The sequence below is a fragment of the Miniopterus schreibersii genome (genome assembly GCF_964146895.1).
Source record: "Miniopterus schreibersii genome assembly, chromosome: 4".
Lineage (NCBI taxonomy): Eukaryota > Metazoa > Chordata > Mammalia > Chiroptera > Miniopteridae > Miniopterus > Miniopterus schreibersii.
Window position 1 is genome coordinate 74,206,499 of NC_138105.1, and position 17,568 is coordinate 74,224,066.

At 49.8% G+C, this 17,568-nt stretch overlaps 1 protein-coding gene across 10 annotated transcripts in view; it reads left to right on the plus strand.

Moving 5' to 3' along the window:
• The window catches only part of CRTC1 (CREB regulated transcription coactivator 1), a 97,971-nt gene that overhangs the window by 38,649 nt on the left and 41,754 nt on the right, over window positions 1–17,568 (plus strand). The window contains exon 1 of one of the 10 annotated variants that reach the window (XM_081134904.1): window positions 8,460–8,477. The exons of the other annotated variants lie outside the window; for them this stretch is intronic. The gene's annotated coding sequence lies outside the window, so the exon portion shown is untranslated. Of the gene's footprint in view, window positions 1–8,459; window positions 8,478–17,568 lie in introns of those variants that run through there. 10 annotated transcript variants of the gene reach the window in all.

Below are 17,568 nucleotides of genomic sequence, written 5' to 3' on the forward strand. Positions count from 1 at the left end.
ATAATATCCCATTGTATGGATGGACCACATTTTGTTTGTCCATTCATGCACTGATGAATTTAGAAAATATTTCTCGGATACGTAGACAGCATTTCTCAACCCTGGTTACCACTTCCCATCTCCTCCCCCAATTCTCTGTTGCCTTCTCTTCAGGATTTGGGGAGGTGGGGTGGGCATGGTGTCCGGGCAGAGGTGAACTTACACTGGGTTTTAGAGACTGAGCAGTGTTCTCTGCTGGGGACATTTCTGCCCCCCAAGAGGATATGGCAATGGCTTGAGACATTTTTGGTTGTCTTGACTGGGGGAGAGGGTGCCACTGGCATCTGGTGGGTAGAGAACAGGGATGCCGCTCACCACCCCACAATTCACAGATGGCCCTTTCACAGAGAGTGAGTGATCTGGCCCCAGATGTCAGCAGTGCTGAGGCCCAGAAACCTTCAGTTTGGAGGGAATGCTAAGTGGGCAGGGGCGCAACCTTTGCACCTGAGCAGGTAGAGTTTAAAGCTCTTCCCCTACTTTTATGGCTGTGCCACCTGGGCAGGCTGATGGCTTGTTTCCCACATGGGACCAGGATGGACAAACTTGTTCCCAGCCCATTTGGCCATTGCCTGTGGCAAATGGCATGTCTGCAGTACCTGGTGCAGGTGAGTGAACCCACTTGATGCAGGGCCCCTGCCCCTCTCTCTGGCTGCAACCTTCCCTCATTGCCTCCCTCTGCAGTAGACACCAGGGTTTCGCCTGCACATGCTAACAGATGGGGCATGGCCCTGTTGGTAGCTGCTCCTTTCCTGTGAATTCTGCAGGACAGCTTGCCCGCTCCTGGAGTGAGCAGGACCACTCATGTTTCCATGTGTCTGCTGGCAGTCCTCAGTGGTGATGGACATGCCTGCAGTGCCTTCCCATGTGAAAGGCCAGTCAGTAGGCATTCAGTGTGTGATGAACAAATTGACGCTATCATCTCCCTGGGGAGCAGGGACAGGAGGGCCAGGTTGGGTGGGGGACAGGATGTAATGTTTGGGAGACCACTTTCTGTGTTGCAGAGGGGTGGGTGTTCCTTTACCATCTTCAGACTTGGGTAGCATGATATGCAGGGAGGGGCTATGGTGCTCTGCTATGTGAGTTTGAATAGGTTTTTTACTTTTTGAATCCTGAGCTATAAAGTTGGGGTAGCATGTTCATTCCACATAATGATGTTTTTGATTGTACAGTGTATCCCAGGGATCATGTTGGGTGCATAATATAGCATACAGAGTGTATGAAGGCTGTGGTTTTGGGGAGCAGATGTGGTTTTAGGGGGAACAAGAGAATTGCTGCAAATGAATGAAGCACACTTTCAGAAAAAAGCGGGGTGATGTGGACTGACTGGTTGGGACAGGGGGAGGCTAACACCTGGACAGTGAGACAGAGGCCCTCATGCCAGGCAAGAGCACCCCAGGTGTGGGACAGACAGATGCACAGCCCTGAGGTGGAAAGGGCTTGGCAAAGTTGAGGACAAGTCAGAGGACAGAGAGACTAGCTTGTGGAGAGAGAGTGAGAGAGGTGAAGCTGGAGTGGCTTTGGGAACCCTGGATTCCACCTGAGGAAGTGGTGTTTGTGATGGTGAGAAGCCTGAGCTGCTGCTTATTTATGTAATAGCTGTATTGAGATGTAATTCCCAATACATCCAACCTACCCACTTAAAGTGTACTGTTCAATGGTTTTTAGCACATTCACCGTGTTGTGTAACCATTACTTCTGTCTAGTTCCAGAACATTTCTATCACCCCAGAAGGAAACTACATCCCCATTAGTAGTCACTCCTCATTACCCCAGCCTCTGGCAAGCATTAATCTGCTTTCTATCTCTATGGATTTGCCTGTTCTGAACATTTCATATTAATGGAATCACACACTATGTGGGTTTTTGTTTCTGGCGGCTTTTACTCCGCATGATTTTTTTGAGGTTCATCCATGTTGTAATGTGTGTCAGTCCTTCAGTCCTTTTTATGGCTGAGTAATATTCCATTGTGAGGATGGACCACATTTTGTTTATCTTTTATCAGTTGATGGACATGTGTGTCGTTTCCACCTTTTAGCCGTTTGAATAGTGCTGCTATGGACATTTATCTCCAAGTGCCCATGTGGATGCAGGTCTTCCTTTCCCTTGGGTGTACACCAAGGAGTGGAGTTGCTGGGTCATATGGTAACTCTCCATTTAACTATTTGAGGGCATTTTCTGTTCTACAGAGATGGGTGTGAGCTGAACTGGCAAGGGAGTGAGAGGGGATGGTAGCAGGCTGTGAGGCTGCTACAGTGTCTAGATTAGGGAGTTGCAGGGGGTAGCTTGAGCAGGATCAGTGGATTTTGGTGATATTTTGGCATCAGAGCCAAAATATGTGCAGGTGGATTGCATGTGGGGCGTGTTGCCCTCTTGCCAGGGGCTCAGGACACAGGAGGCTCTGAGTATCCCAGGGAGCAGTCCCAGGGCCAGAAAAAACCTGCACACAAAGCAGTCCATGTGACCTGGCCTAACTGCAGCTCTGGCTGCACTGAAGGAAGGGGAGTGTTCTTCTGGTCCTACCCTGTGATAGGGGTAGCTCTGCATAGGCTAGAGGAAAGTACAGTGGTGGCTTGGGTGAGCTGAGCATGGAGACCACCCCCAGTCCTGGACCCAGTCCTGACTTTGGCATCCTTGCCTTTGTGCCGGCTGTTCCAAGTATCTGGTACCATCTGTAGCCTTCACGCATGCACGCACGCAGGACTCCATCAGTTGCTCTGCTGAGAGGATGGGAAGCCTTCCTCTGCCTCCAGAAAGCCCCAGCAGCCTCAGTACTCTTCTGGTTGTGAGCTGCACACCTTGACTCCTAAGAAGATTTGCCCACATCCTAACCCCCAGAACCTGTGACTGTGGCCTTATTTGGAAAAGAACTCTGCAGATGTAATTAGGGTAATGATCTCGAGATGCTATCATCCTGGATTCAGGGTGGTCTTAAATTCAATGACTAGCAACCTTATGAAAGAGGAGAGGACACAGACACATAGGGAGAAGGTCATAAGATGACAACGGCAGAAATTGGGATGAGGTAGCCACAAGCCAACGATGCCTAGAGCCCCAGAAGCTGGAAGAGACAGGAAAGATCCTCTTCTAGAGCCTCCAGAGGGAGTGTGTTCCTGCCGACACCTGTATTTCAGACATCTGGTCTCCAGAGCTGTGAGAGAATAAATTCCTATTGTTTCACCTGGTTGGTGGTCATCTGTGATGGCAAGCTTGGGATATTGTCCCCCAGGCTGAGACAGAGCCTGCAGAGTCCAGGTACGTTATAGAAACCATCTTTAAATATATATATATAATTTTTTTTTTTGCCTGGCTGGAGTGGCTCAGTTGGTTGAGTGTCGTCCTGTGCCCCAAAAGTTCGCCAGTTTGATTCTCGGTCAGGGCACATGGCCAGGTTGTGGGTTCTATCCCCAGTTGGGGTATGTACAGAAGGCAACCAATCGATGTTTCTCTCTTACATTGATGTTTCTTTTGCTCTCTCTCTCTCCCTCTCCCTTCCTCTCTCTCTAAAATAAATTTTGTTTTCCTAATTCTCACCTGAGGCCCTACCCGGTTTGCTCAGTGGTTAGCCTGTGGACTGAAGGGTCCCTGGTTCAATTCCAGCTAAGGGCACGAACCTCGTTTGCAGGCTTGATCCTTGGCCCCAGTTGGGGCATGTGTGGGTGGCAACCAATTGATGTGTGTCTCTCTCACTGCGATCTCTCTCTCTCTCTCTCTTCCACTCTCTCTGAAAAGCAATGGGAAAAATATCCTCTGGTGAGGAGTTAAAAAAAAAAAAAAAATCAATTCTCACCTGAGGACATGCTTAGAGAGATATGGGGGGGGGGGAGAGGAGAGAGGAGAGGGAGAAAGAGAAACATTTGATTGGTTGCCTTCCATACATACCCTGACTGGGGATTGAACCTGCAACTTGGGCATGCGCCCTGACTGGGAATCAAATCGGCAACCTTATGGTGCACAGGAGGGTGCTCAACCAACTGAGCCACACTAGCTGGGCTTTTTTTTTTTTTAGTTATGTTGTTATTTAGAAACCATCTTTAGACAGTAGGCCTGAGAGCTCTCTGCAGGTGTGCACATCTGTCCTTCTCTGGCTGGCTCACAGGTTGTACCTTGTTGCCTGTTGAGGCCTAGGTAGACTCTTAATTCAGCCACCACCAGGAACTAGGGACCTCACTTTGCATTGGGTCCAGCAGTGAAGGTGAACAAGCCAGAGGGACAACAGCAGGAGCCAAGGCTCTGGGGACATCAGGAACTGACCAAGAGCGTGGCAGGGTGTTGTGGGGGTGTGGGGTAAGGGTTTGGGGTTGTAATCCTACTGTGAGGGATAAAGTGTGCCCTCTGCACTCTGTTCCTTCTCCCTGCATAGCACCATATGGCTTTCATTCAACCTCTATTCTTGTTGCTCACTTACCCTCGGAGAGGAGATGTCCACCCTCTCTCTGTCCATATGGGGAAACTGAGGCCCTAGCTGGGAAGAGGCATAGCTGGTGTTCAGAACAAGGAATTAAAACCACAGACTAGAACCTTCAGTTGCTCACAGAGCCTACTTGGGCTAGTTCTTATAAATAAAGTTTTATTAGAACATGGCCATGCTCATTTGCTTATGCCTGGTGTATGGCAGAGTTGAGTCATTGTGATAGAGACCATATAGCTTGGAGAGGCAAAAATATTTACCATCTGGCCCTTTACAGAAGGAGTTTGCCACTCCTGGCCAGTGGATCTCACTTGCAGTTTGAGACCTGACTACCTAGAGCAACATGGAAAATGGAGAGTATGGTAGGAGCTGGTTCTCCCACTTTTAGGGGCCTTTGAACCATCTAGTAGCTGAAGAATAAGACTCCTGCGCTTCCCCAATTTTCTGCTTCTGCAGGTCCGGTATGGGGCCTGAATTCTTAGTGGGGGTCTGAGAATCCTGCCATGCAGGCCTTGCTGAGAGTCTTGGGTGCTGTAATCACCAGGGTTGTGCCAGGTGGAGGGAGAAGGTCAGCTTCAGTTTTGGGGTGAGCAGGCTGTCTGGCCCTCAGTTGGTGGCCCAGTGGTCATTGTTGGTCCATACAGCCAGAGGGTGTTTGCTTTCACTGTCCTCAAACCTGGCAGGGGGCACAGTGCCAGATGACTCTTGTCAGTGCGGTGAGCCTTCTGGTCCTGGTTGGGTTAATTAGGTTATACTGCCAGGCCATCCTGGGCATTGTGGAAGGCTGCATTGGCCTTTTCTGCTGCTCTCTGTGCTGGGGGAGTTTCTGGTTTCAGCTCAGGGCCTGGGGCTCCCTTCAGTGCTGCTCCAGTGAAGGGAGGTGATGGCCTCAGGGCCTGGGATTTAGTCTTTGGTGCTGGGGATTTCTTTTGAAACAGGACCCTCTGGGAAATGCCATTCAGAGGTCAGGGGTGGGGTCTGACCGGGGAAGTACTGACCTGAGTGCAGTCCCGGGGGAGTATCACAAATAGGTGTTCCCTGCTGATTCTCTCTGGGGGCACTTGTAAACATATGGGGACAATTTTGGTTGTCATGACTTTGGGGGGGTGATTAGGAATACAGCTCAACACTCTGCAGTGCCCAAGACGGCCGTACCCCAGAGAACCAGCTGGCCCTAGTAGCCCTGTTGTGCACTCCTCCATGTGCTGGGATTATGCAGGTGCAGCAGGGTGGGTGGAGGCCCCTGATTCCATAAGACATGTGACAACATCCCCATCAGCTGATTGCATCCTTTCTGGTTTATAGGGGGAGACTGAGGCTCAGAGTGTTAGAGGTGGAAGAGCTGGGGTTGGACCCAGGCTGGACTAACCCAGTGGCTGTATGTGTTCTCCCATCCATACTGCTCTGGGAGTTTGCCAGTTGGTCAGGGTGGGGCAGAGCCTTCCAGGCTGCTGGAACCTGGTGAGCTGAGGAAACTGTTCAAGGTGCGTAGTCTGTGTGGGCAGAGCTGTAGGAGGGAAACAGTTGGGTGGTGGAGGGCCTTGGGTCAGGCCCTGCATGTGGGTGATGGGAAACCACAGAGAGTTACAGTGGGATGACAACAAGGGACTAGAGGTGCTAGAGCCCATGTGCATGTACCCAATAGGTTGTTGCAGTGACCCAGAGGAAGAGTCTTGTTTCCCCCATTGCCCAGATGAGAAACTGAAATGTGAGAGGTCCCCATGTTTCACTGTATGTGGAGGTGCTGGGTTTGAACCTGTGTCTGACCCAGGCCCGGTGTATTTCATAAAACAGCCATGGAGGGCTGTGGTGCATGCTGAGCTTCAGTTCATAGCCATCAGTTGAGGACCTTGGAGGTTGTCCCTAGTGTTTTACAAACCATGTATTCACTGTGTTCATTCCATGCATGCAAGCAGCCAGGCACAGGGGTGGGCACAGCAGCTTGGAGTGGCCCACAGTGAGGACAGAGGGAAGGCTGATTTGGGTCAGTTAGGGGATAATAATGACAGCATTTATTGAGAGATGAGAGGAAGGAAGGCAAGGTAGGGGCCCCTGCCTACAATGGGGGACCTAGAGAGAAAAGGGCAGGGATGGAAAAGTCTCACCTCACCTTGGAGCTTGTAGAGTGGAACAGCCTCTTGTTTCTGGCCAGGGTGTCTCTGACCTCCTCTTCTCCCTTCCCTCCTGCCACTGTGTCCAGCTGGGCCCCAAGGCAGAGGTGGGTACCCTGCCCTGGTGCGGCAGGGCTATGGTGCCACCAGCCAGATAAGGGTCCAGGTTCACAAACAAGGAATCCACTAAATGCCTTATGGTCCAAGGACATGGAGAGAGTCAGTATTTATTATTTTCCAAATGGAAATGAAGTATGGTCAAGGCCTCCTCCTCAGGCTGCTCAGATGGGCACAGAGGATTCTGCAGTACCTAATGCCTGGCAGGGCCCCGCAGCAGGCTTCTCCTTACTTCCTCCTGGATGAGTTTAGACCCAGACATCTCCTATGGGGTTCACTCCCTCTCTGTGAAGTGGGAGTCACAGTGGTCTCCACCTCATTGGACTGGGGTGACACTTAGATGGGTTAACCCATGTAGTGTATCCAAAATGGGGCCCTGCACACAGATGCTCATTGTGTGCTCTCTGCTGAGATTTTGGAGGCATGTGCACTGCTAACACATGGCAGGCAGTGCTCAGTGGGCACTGGGTGGGCATATGGCAGGCATTTAGCAGGTGCTTGGCAGATGTTCAGCAGGCACATGTGTATTCAGCAGGTATGTAACAGGTACTTGGTGGACATACAGCAGTCATCCAGCAGGTATACAGCAAGCACACAGGATGTACGTATCAGACACTGAACAGGTGCATAGTGGGCATTCAGCAGGTGCTAAGCAGGCACTGGATGGTGATGTCCCTGAGGGCAGGCCTGTCTCCTGTTCACTCTGGAATCTCCTAAGTTTCCCACCACTCTGTCAGGCTCCCCCCTTAAGCACTGAGAATGTGCCATGGGGTCCTGTTCTCCATCTGGGAGAATGAACTGGGCACGAAGGGGCATGGAGCCAGGTGGGTAGCATGGTGGTCCTTGTGGAGCTCAAGTTTTTGCTGAACAACTTCAGGGAGAAACTTTGAGTTTGTATTGACCATGTGCAGTGTTTATAGGAGGGACTGGGGTAGGCAGGGGCAGGTGGGACTCTCGAGTGCCCTGGGGAGAATGTGAGAAGCACCAGGTCCCCTATGAGGTGCCCTGCAGAGGCTGGGATTTGGATGGAAAAGCCCCTCCTTCAGTTGGTATTTATTGAGCACCCACATTTTCCCGGGCCCTGGGGACACCCTGTAGAACAAGTCAGATGGAGCCTTTCCCTCAGAGGAATCCATGCCAGTGGCCAGCTGGTCCCTAGCCATGGCCCCGAGGTCACAGCTCTGAGAGAGTGGAATGGGGTGGGGGCCCTTTGGGGGAGGTGACATTTGAGCTGACCCCACCCCAGGACAAGGGTGAATCATGGAGGTAGGGATCGTGAAGCCTGTTGTGGGAGCAGGGGCTGGCTGAGCTCAGTGGGTAATTCTTCATGGGCTTGGTTCTGGGTTGGAGGGATGCTCCAGTAAGGTTAGGAGCAGGACCTGACACGAGATGCAGGTTTAGCCAAGATTCCTCCAACCATCATGTAGGGACAGACTTGGGGAGAGTGAGGAGGAGGCTTCGTGGACCTGAGAGGGTGTTGGGGCAGGTGTTCCCCAAGAGAGGGTGGCGCCATGGAAATGAACTCGGACTTGGTACAGACCAGGACTTGCTGACTTGGCAGTTCTTTCACCTGATGTCAGGAATCTGATTCCCAAGGGCTTGAACAAGGAGGTTTGTATTAAATGGCTTCAATTTCATGTACAGGTGCCCCCTGTACAAGGAAAGGCATTTCTGAAGCAGAGAGGAGACCTCGAGCCCTAATTCTTATATGTGAAACTCCTCCTCCTCCAAGGTCCCATCCTGATGCCCTACTGGTCATGGGGGTTTCACCACAAATCCAGAGCATGGTCTTCTGTCCAGAGGGTGAGTCTTTCTCGTTGGCTGTCAAGTGTCTGTGCCCCGTTCGCCCCATTCCCAGATACAGCTTTGGAGCTCCGTGGTTTCCTGAGTGTCCAGGGGCTGGGGCTTCCTGTCCAGGGAAGAAGACCCTGAGAATGCTTACAGGCTGTTCTTCCCTGCCAGGTGAGGTTTTGGGTTTCAGGGAAGTGTTCTGCCATGCTTTTTTAATAAAAGAAATAATTTATGTCTCAAAACTTTGATGAAAATTGAAAACAGAAAACTCAAAACACTTTCCCTTTCCTCTGTGCTCTGATACAGCTCACCTGGGCATGGAGGTGGGTGGGTGCATGCCAGCTGGTCACTCATGTGGAAGTCTCTGGGGGGCAGAGTGCCTAGGGCTGGCTCTGCAGGGCTGCCAGTCCTTGGGCTGGGGACAGGGGGAGGCATAGTGCACCTCAGAAAAACACGATAGCTGTCCACCCTGCTGGAGGCTCGGAGTGGCCATTGTGTCCATGCCCTCCTGGCTAAAGAGCCTCCCTCATATTGAAGTCATATTGAATTCAGTGTTTCTCAGGTGACTGAAGAGACAGACCCCTGCTGCCTTCTTTGATGGGTCCTTTCGCACCTGTGAGCATTGTGCTGTCTTTATCTCTGTCCTTTCAGGCAGACGGGGGTTTGATAGCTATAATTAGGACAGGAGCAGCTCATTAAATTGTCACAGAATCAATGCACAGCCTCAGGAGTGATTTATGGGCCCAGCAGCCTCCTTCATGCCCAAAGTGGCAAGCAGCTGCTAATTCCTGCTTCTGGCTCAGCAAATGTGGAGGGAGGAGCCCTGAGGGTCCCTAACAGGGGGCCTGCTAGGGGCCACTTGGGCCCAAGAGCCCGCCCTGTGGCCCCCTAAGCACCTGGCCAAGTGCATTGCCACTGCAGTTTGGGCCCTGTCTCTGCTAGCTTTTCCCAAATGACTCCTCTCTGTGCCTCAGTTTCCCTTTGTAGAGTTGTTCAGATTACACGATGTTCCCTCCCAAAGTGCTTAGCCCTGTGTCTGGCCAGCATCAGGGGTGCCCATGGGGCAGCATGGCAGCATTAGAATATGGTTGCCCAGCCAGGGTGGCTCCATGGTTGAATGTCGAACCATGAACCAAGAGGTCACCCGTTTGATTTCTGGTCAGAGCACATGCCTGGGTTGTGGGCTTGATCCCCAGTAGGGGGCCTGAAGGAGGCAGCCAATTGATGTGTCTCTCTCCTTAGTGTTTCTATCTCTCTATCCCTCTCCTTTCCCCCCCCAAAAATCAATAAAAACACTAAAAAAAAAGAATAGGGTCTTACCTGGCACACCCATGAGCCATGGCTTGACATGTAACAGATGCCATGATGATACTCTGAATGTTCAGTGTCCTTTTCAGGGAGGGGAGTGTATTAGTTTCTTTTCAGTTTTTCTTTTGAGATAATTTTAGATTTAGTGAAAAGATGCAAAGACAGCACAGACAGTTCCCATAGCCCCTGACTGTGAACATCTCACGTGACCAGGGTGGGCTGATCCAACCAGGACTGCAGCATCATCACATTCTATTCCAGACTGCATTTGGATTTCCCCAAATGTCGCCTGATGCCCTTCCTTTGGCCTAGGATCCCCTCCAGGCTCCCACATTATGTTTAGTTGTTGTGTCACAATCCTCTCTGATCTACGATCGTTGCTCAGGGTTTCTGCATCGTCCATGACCTTCAGCCCCTTGAAGACAGTCTTTTTGTAGACTATCTGTCAGGGTTTGGTTTATTTGATGTTTTCTTGTGATTGGGCTAAGGTGGTGTGTTTTTGGCAGGAATTCCACACAAGTGAGGTGCTAATTTTCTTTTTATATTTTTCCTTTTAAAAATTGTGATAAAATATACATAACAAAATTTATCATCTAAACCATTTTTAAGTGTACAGTTCAATAGCATTAAGTACATTTCACGTTGTTGTGCAGCCATCATCACCATCCATCTCCAGAATTTTTCATCTTGCAAAACTGAATTTCATTAAATACTAACTTCCCATTTTCCCTCCCCCATCCTGTGGCACCCACCATTCTTCTTTCTTTATGGATCTAACTCCTCTAAGGACTTCAATATAAGCGGAATCACACAGTATCTGTTCTTTTGTGTTTGACTTATTTCACTGAGCATAATGTCCTCAAGGTTCATCCATGTTGTAGTAGGTATCAGAATGTCCTTCCCTTTTAAGGCTGCATAATATTCCATTCCATGTATGTATCACATTTTGTTTATTCATTCATCCTTCAATGGACACTTGAGTTGCTTTCACTTTTTGGTTATTGTGAATAATGCTGCTGTGTACTTGGATGTACAGATAAATGAAGATGCTCCTTGACTTAATGATGGGGTTAAGTTCTGATAAATCCATTGTAAGTTGAAAATACCGTAAGTCAAAATGCATTTAATACACCTAACCTACCAAACATAACTTAGTATAGCCTAAAATGTGCTCAGAACAGTTACATTGGCCTACATTTGGGCAAAATCATCTAACACAAAGCCTATTTTATAATAAAGTGTTAAATACTTCATGTAATTTATTATTTGTATTGCTTTCACACCATTATATAAGTTGAAAAATCGTAAGTTGGGGACAGTCGGTACGAATATCCTTTTGAATCCCTACTTCCATTTTTTCTTGGTATATACCCAGGAGTGGGATTGCTAGGTCATATTTCATTTTTCAAGGAACTGCCATACTGTTTTCCGTAGTAGCTGCGTTCTCACCAGTAGTGCACAAGGTTCCGATTTCTCCACATCCTCATCAACAATTGTTATTTTATGTTCTTTTTTTTTTTTTTCTATAGCCATCCCAGAAGTGGTATCTCATAGTTTTGATTTCTATTTCCTTGGTGATGAGTGATGCACATCTTTTCATGTGCTTATTGGCTGTTCGTAAATCTTGTTTGGAAAAATGTTCCTTGAAGTCTTTTGCCCATTTTTTTTTTTTTTAATCCTTACCTGAGGACATTTTCTTTGCTTTTTAGAGAGAGGGGAAGGTAGAGAGAGAGAGGTGAGAGAGAAACATCAATTGATTGCCTCCCACACGTGCCCTGACTGGGGCTGGGGATCTTTCTATGTAAAAGATCCTACCCACTAAGCCATACTGGCCAGGGCTCCTTTGCCCATTTTTGAATTGAGTTGTTTATTTTTGTTGTTGAGTTTTAGTAGTTCCATGTATATTCTGGATATTAATCCCTTATCAGATATATGATTTGCAAATATTTTCTCACATTCCATGAGAATGGGGCCTTTTCACTCTGTTGATTGTGTCCTTTGACACACAAATGTTTTTAATTTTAACAAACTCCAGTTTACATATTTTTTTTCTTTTGTTGACTGTACTTTTCGTGTCATAGCCAAGAAGTCATTGCCAAATCTCATGTTATGAAGCTTTTCCTCTATTCTGAGTTGTATAGTTTTAGCTTTTACAGTTTTAGTTATAGTTTTAGCTTTAGGTCTTTGATCCATGTTGAGTTAATTTTTATATATGGTATAGGGTATTAGTCCAACTTTAGTCTTTTCATGTGTATACCTAGCTTTTCCATCATCATTTGTTGAAAAGACTGTCCTTTCCCTATTGAATGGTCTTGGCACCCTTGTCAAAAATCATTTGACCATATACAGAAGGGTTTATTTCTGGATTCTGCTATGCTATGCTATGCTATGCTATGCTATGCTATGCTATGCTATTCTATTCTATTCTATTCTATTCTATTCTATTCTATTCTATTCGTTTATATATGTCTGTCTTTATGCCAGTGCCACTGTGTCTTGATTCCTGTAGCTTTGTAGTAAGTTTAGAAATCAGGAAGTGTGAGTCCTCCAACTTTGTTCTTCTTTTTAAAGATTGTCTTGGCTATTCAGGGTCCCTTGAGATCCCATGTAAATTTTATGGTTGGTTTTTCTATTTCTCCAAAAAACATTTTTGGGATTTTGATAGGGATTGCACTGACTATAGATAGCTTTGAGTCATGTTGCCATCTTAACAATATGAAGTCCTGCTCTCCTCTTCCTAGCTGTGTGACCCTGGGCAAGCATTGTTGGTCTGCAGAGGGAGTCTGTTTGCTGACTGATCACCTTGAGGAACTACTAACTTAGAGGAGAGAGGAGGCTGCAGGAGGGTAGGGCCAAGCATGGAGGGCTGCCTGGAGGAGAGCTCTGTAGTGGGACAGGAGGGGGTGTGGGGGGGAAGGGTCTTTGGGAGTAGAGGAATAGCGGGTGTGAAGACACAGAAGCCTGGAGGGGAATTGTCTGGGGCATGAATGTGGTGCGACTTGAGTCTCGTTGGGGGACAGGTAGCCAGAAAGGAGAGAATGAGGGTGGAAGCAAGATTCCCATGGGCCCCCAAGAGCCAAGATGGGTAGCTTAAATATGATCCTGAAGCTGGCTGTGGGCATAGGGAAGGGGAGATCCAGATTGGCTTTGAGTTTAGGAAGAGCTTGAGAAAAGATTGGTCAAGGGAATGAGGAGAACAGGTGCAAGAGGCATAGGACCTAGGGGGCTCAGGAGCTGCGATGAAGAGGTGATTGCGAGGCCAGCTATGATGAGGAGGCCCAAGGTAGGAATGGGACTACCCCTGGGTTTCTGGCTGTGACTTAGGAAAGATCTGGTGTTGTTTGCCAGGGCCAGAGAAGTGGAGTTGTGGGGTGGAGGATTCAGGAGGATGAGAGCCTGGTGGGGGCTGCTAGATGGAGGAGGGCCCTGTGTGTATCACAGAGGTTCTGAGGGTAGCCAGTGGCACTTGGGGGTTGATGGCTGACTTGGCATTTGGGACCTCCCTAGAGGAGTGACTGTAGAAGCACAGAGCTGTGTTTGAGGAAGCTCAAATCCAGGGCCAGGGCCAGGGCCAGGGGAGGAGTGGGGGACAAAGGGAGAGTAAGGGGGCTTCTCTCAAGGGCAGTCATGGGTGCCAGGTTGGAGAGGTGCCCCCATTGACACACATCTGACCAGTGCCTGCTCTGAGCCTTCATGGCACTCAGAAGTACAGGGGCGCAGCTACTTCTGAAGCAGTAGGTGTTGGTGGGACATGATGGGGGGCCACATTGAACCCAGCGATGCTCCGAGTGATGTTTGCCCAGGGGGGCTGGAAAAGGTGTACCTGGTGGAGGACAGAGCAGCTGCAGAGTTTTGGCATGGGGCAGTGCACATGAAAAGGTGGTTCCCAGCCTGGCTGGGCAGGGCTCAGCGGTTGAGCATTAGCCTAGGATCCAGGAGATCATGGTTCAATTCCCGGTCAGGGCACATGCCTGGGTTGCGGGCTCGATCCCCAGTCGGGGTTGTGCAGGAGGCAGCCGATCAGTGACTCTCCCATCATTGATGTTTCTATCTCTCTCTTGCCCTCTCCCTTCCTCTCTCTGAAATCAATAAAGATATATTTTTTAAAAAAAGGAAGGAAAAGGTTGTGCCTAAGGGGACAGTTTCCTGGAAGGCTCTCTCTTGGCCTTGTGTTCCTGCAGGTATGTTAGACTTCCTCAGGGGACAGGTGGGGCGATGGGAAGCCTTGGACAGCTGCTGCACCTTTCATAATCATCCAGGGAGGGGCCGGAGGGGAAAGAGGAAGTGCCTGCATAGGGATGAGAAAGGGACAGACAGAATGGGCCTAGGCTATGTCCATGTGAGGCTGTGGGTGGGAGTTAGGGTGAGCTGGTGAGCTTGTTGACACCCCCCTGGGACCCAGTGGGAAGCCCTGAGTGCACCCATGGATGCGTGTGATCTGAGAGTACATAGTCCCTGGGACGGGAGAGTCTCCAGGTCACATCTGCCCTGGGCAGTCTTACTTGTGCCTGGATGGCAACTCAGCCCTCCAGATGTCACATCAGGCCCCATCCTGGAATACACAGGGCTCAGGGGTCCCATACCCACAAGGGAAGGTGACTCAGATTACTCTGGCTTAATTCCTTCCAGTGGCTTCTCATCATGCTGAGTGAGGTCCCAAGAGGCTCTGAACCCTTCTCTCCCCTCATCACTTACTGGTGGGCAGCCTGGCCTGGCCCCCTTGTCCTCCTGCATGCTGGTTCTCCCCCAGTATGCTCACTCTGACCCCAGGGCCTTTATACTTGCTGGGCCTCGCCCCTGGAGTACTCTTCCCAGCTTCAGTGTCACCTCCTTGGCCACCTGGCACCCCCCCCCCCCCAATCTTCTGTTGTTTTCTGTATGACCTCTCACTCAGGAATTCTTTGCCTTCTTTCTTAATTTGCTGCCCGATCTGGTGCCTAGAGCACTAAGACCTGTTTATGTTGTGGGTGAGCCCATAAGCTGGCAGAGCTTATCCTAGCCAGCATGGGCCTGCTGGCTTCCCCTGCTGCCTCCTTTCCAGCACCCACGGTTGACTAGCTCCCTGTGTCTCTATGTACCCGCCCAGGCCTCCTGTCCTTCTGGCCCTGGGCAGTGCCCAGTGGACTCTCCCTAGAGGGGATCGGGAAGCTGAGCCAGACACACAAGATTTTCTGGGACTGCTGAAGGGCAAAGACAGGATCCAGTGTGAGTGGCCAGGCTCTTGGGTTGTGTTGAGCTACTCTCTCTTGTAGGGACTGGTGGGGGTGTAGTATAGGCTGCCCCCCAGGAGCCTCCAGCTCTTGAGCAATCCTGTGCCCTCTGAGCCTGGCTGCTGATCCCTCTGACTTTTCCACTGTCCCCTCCCTAGGGCTTCACAGACCTCTTGGCATTGGGGCATGTACTGTAACTGGGGCCTCTAATGGTTAAACACTAGATAGGCAGCAGTGGATTTCTTTGGGGTTTTAGCTCAGGGTGAGACCTTCATTCTGGGCCTTTCTTGGCCCACATGCAGCTTGCTAGCTTTACACCTTTCCATCCCAGTTGGTCTGTTTCTGGGGGTGGGGTTAGGGCTTCCTCCCTCTGGGCCTTGGGTCAGGCCACGCAGCTGCCGTGCTGGAGCAAGGGACAGCAGGGACGAGCTGGGCTTGGCAGCCCTAGGTCTGCAGCCAGCTGGGTGACCTCAGGGTGTACTGACCCTCTCGGAGCCTGGGCTCTGGCTTGGGGTGTGAGAGGATCCATGCCATGCCCATGCCTGGGAGGGCAGGGGAGCTGTGGCCCTACTCTGGCTGATAAAAAATCAACAGCCAGGAATTCAGGCCCCAAGTTTTTGGCACTTACAGTGTTTCAGGAGAAGCCAGCAATTCTGATGTTTAAGTTAACCTAAAAAAATTTTTTTTTTACAGTTGGCCACAAGTTTCCATTTTTTGAAATGCTCTCAGGCCTCAAGAAGGCCACAGCTGTGGCTGCCACACTCCCACCTGCCAGGTTGCAGGCTCTGACGTGGGCTTGTGGACCCTAGGCCCTCTGGGTTGCAGCAGATGAGTGGCCGTGCCACTCCTGGGATGGGTGCTGGGCAGGTCTGTCCACCGCAGGTTGCCTGTAGAGGGGATGTGCAATGGCCAAGAAACCATGTGGCTGAGGGTCTCTGATTAACAGTTCATGTTCTGCATACACCTATGGGGCCATGGTGGCCTCTTAGTCAGAGTACACTGCTCTGAGGACAGGGACACTGTCCTTGGTGACCATCCCTCACCCACACTGCTGTCTCACTTGTGGGGACTTCAGAAGAGATGCTCTGGGCCCCAACCTCCCCTCCTCTCCACACTGACATGCACTTGGTCCTTGACCAGAAGAACTTTGGGGATGCTTTTCATTTCTTTAGGTGTTTTTTTTTTTTTATTGTGGTAAAACTCACAAAACATAAAATTTATCATTTTAAAGTACATGTTTCAGTGGCATTTTGCACATATGCAGTGTTGTGAACCATCACCTCTTATCTAGTCCAGAACATTCCCTTCAACCCCAAAGGAGACCCTGTCCCCATGATCAGTCACTCCCTATCTCCCCTCCCCCAGCCTCTCACAATTACTAATTTGCTTCCTGTCTCTGGATTTGCCTATTCTGGCATTTCATATCAATAGAATCATACAACATGTGGGCTTTTGTGTCTGGCTTCTTTCATGAACATCATGTTTTCAAGGTTCATCCATGTTGTAGCGCGTGTGTCAAAGCTTTATTTTTTTTTATGGCTAATATTCCATTGTGTAAATGGACCACATTGTTTATCTTTCACCCATTGATGGATATTTGGATTATTTCTACCTTTTTGCCACTGTGAACTTGCATTTGCAAGTGTTGGTATGGATGGAGGTCTTCGTTTCATGAGCTTTATACTGAGGAGTGGATTTACTGCATCCTGTGGTAACTCTAACTTATTCAGGAACTGCCAACCTTCTGGTATGTTTCAAACAGGAGCGTAAAATAAGTTGAACTTAATAAAGTTCATTGTGAGATGACACAGGCTGGGACCAGGATCCTGGAAGTCAAGCTTCTGGGACTTGCTCATGGAAGTGAAAAGGGGTTGAGGAAAAAGAGGAGATCAGCAGAGAGTCTGTGATGCTTCCCTTCCTACCCCTCACCTCCTTGATGCTGCACTCAGGCTCCCCTCCAGCCAATCCCGGCTATTTCTCTGACCTGACCTCCTCTTGCTCTCTCCCCCCTCGGTGTCTACCTGCCCAGCCACCCATGCCACTATTGGTCTTGTCTCTGTAAGCCTGTAGTATTCACCTTCTGGGGCCATGGTGGCTTCTTGGTTAGAGGACACTGCTGAGCACAGGGACACTTTGTTTTTGCTTTCTCTTCCCCGGGCTAGGACAATCTCTCCATAGTGAGGCCAGTCCACCACACACAGTTTACATGGGGCCCATATTACTGGGCTGAGAATGTGGTCTGGGGCAGCAAGGCAGCCTGAGGGCCCACCTGCCTCATCCCCAGGCCTGAAGCAGGTGCCACCCAGGGTCCCAGTGAGGTCTCAGGGGCTCAGGGCAGGGCCATGAGGCACCTGAGGGGCACAGGGTGGGCAAGGCAGGCCCAGGAACCTGCTTCCCCAACCACAAAATGGCTTTCAGGGTTATTATGTAACTATATCTAAAAAAATGGAGCATAAAAGCTATTTTTGGCCCATGGTAATGAGGGCATCTTGCTTTTGTCTTATCTTCCTGGGGCCCCTGCCATTCTGGGGTGGGGGCAGCATTGAAGAAGCTACTGGTGGGAGATGGTGTCAACACAGACCCTG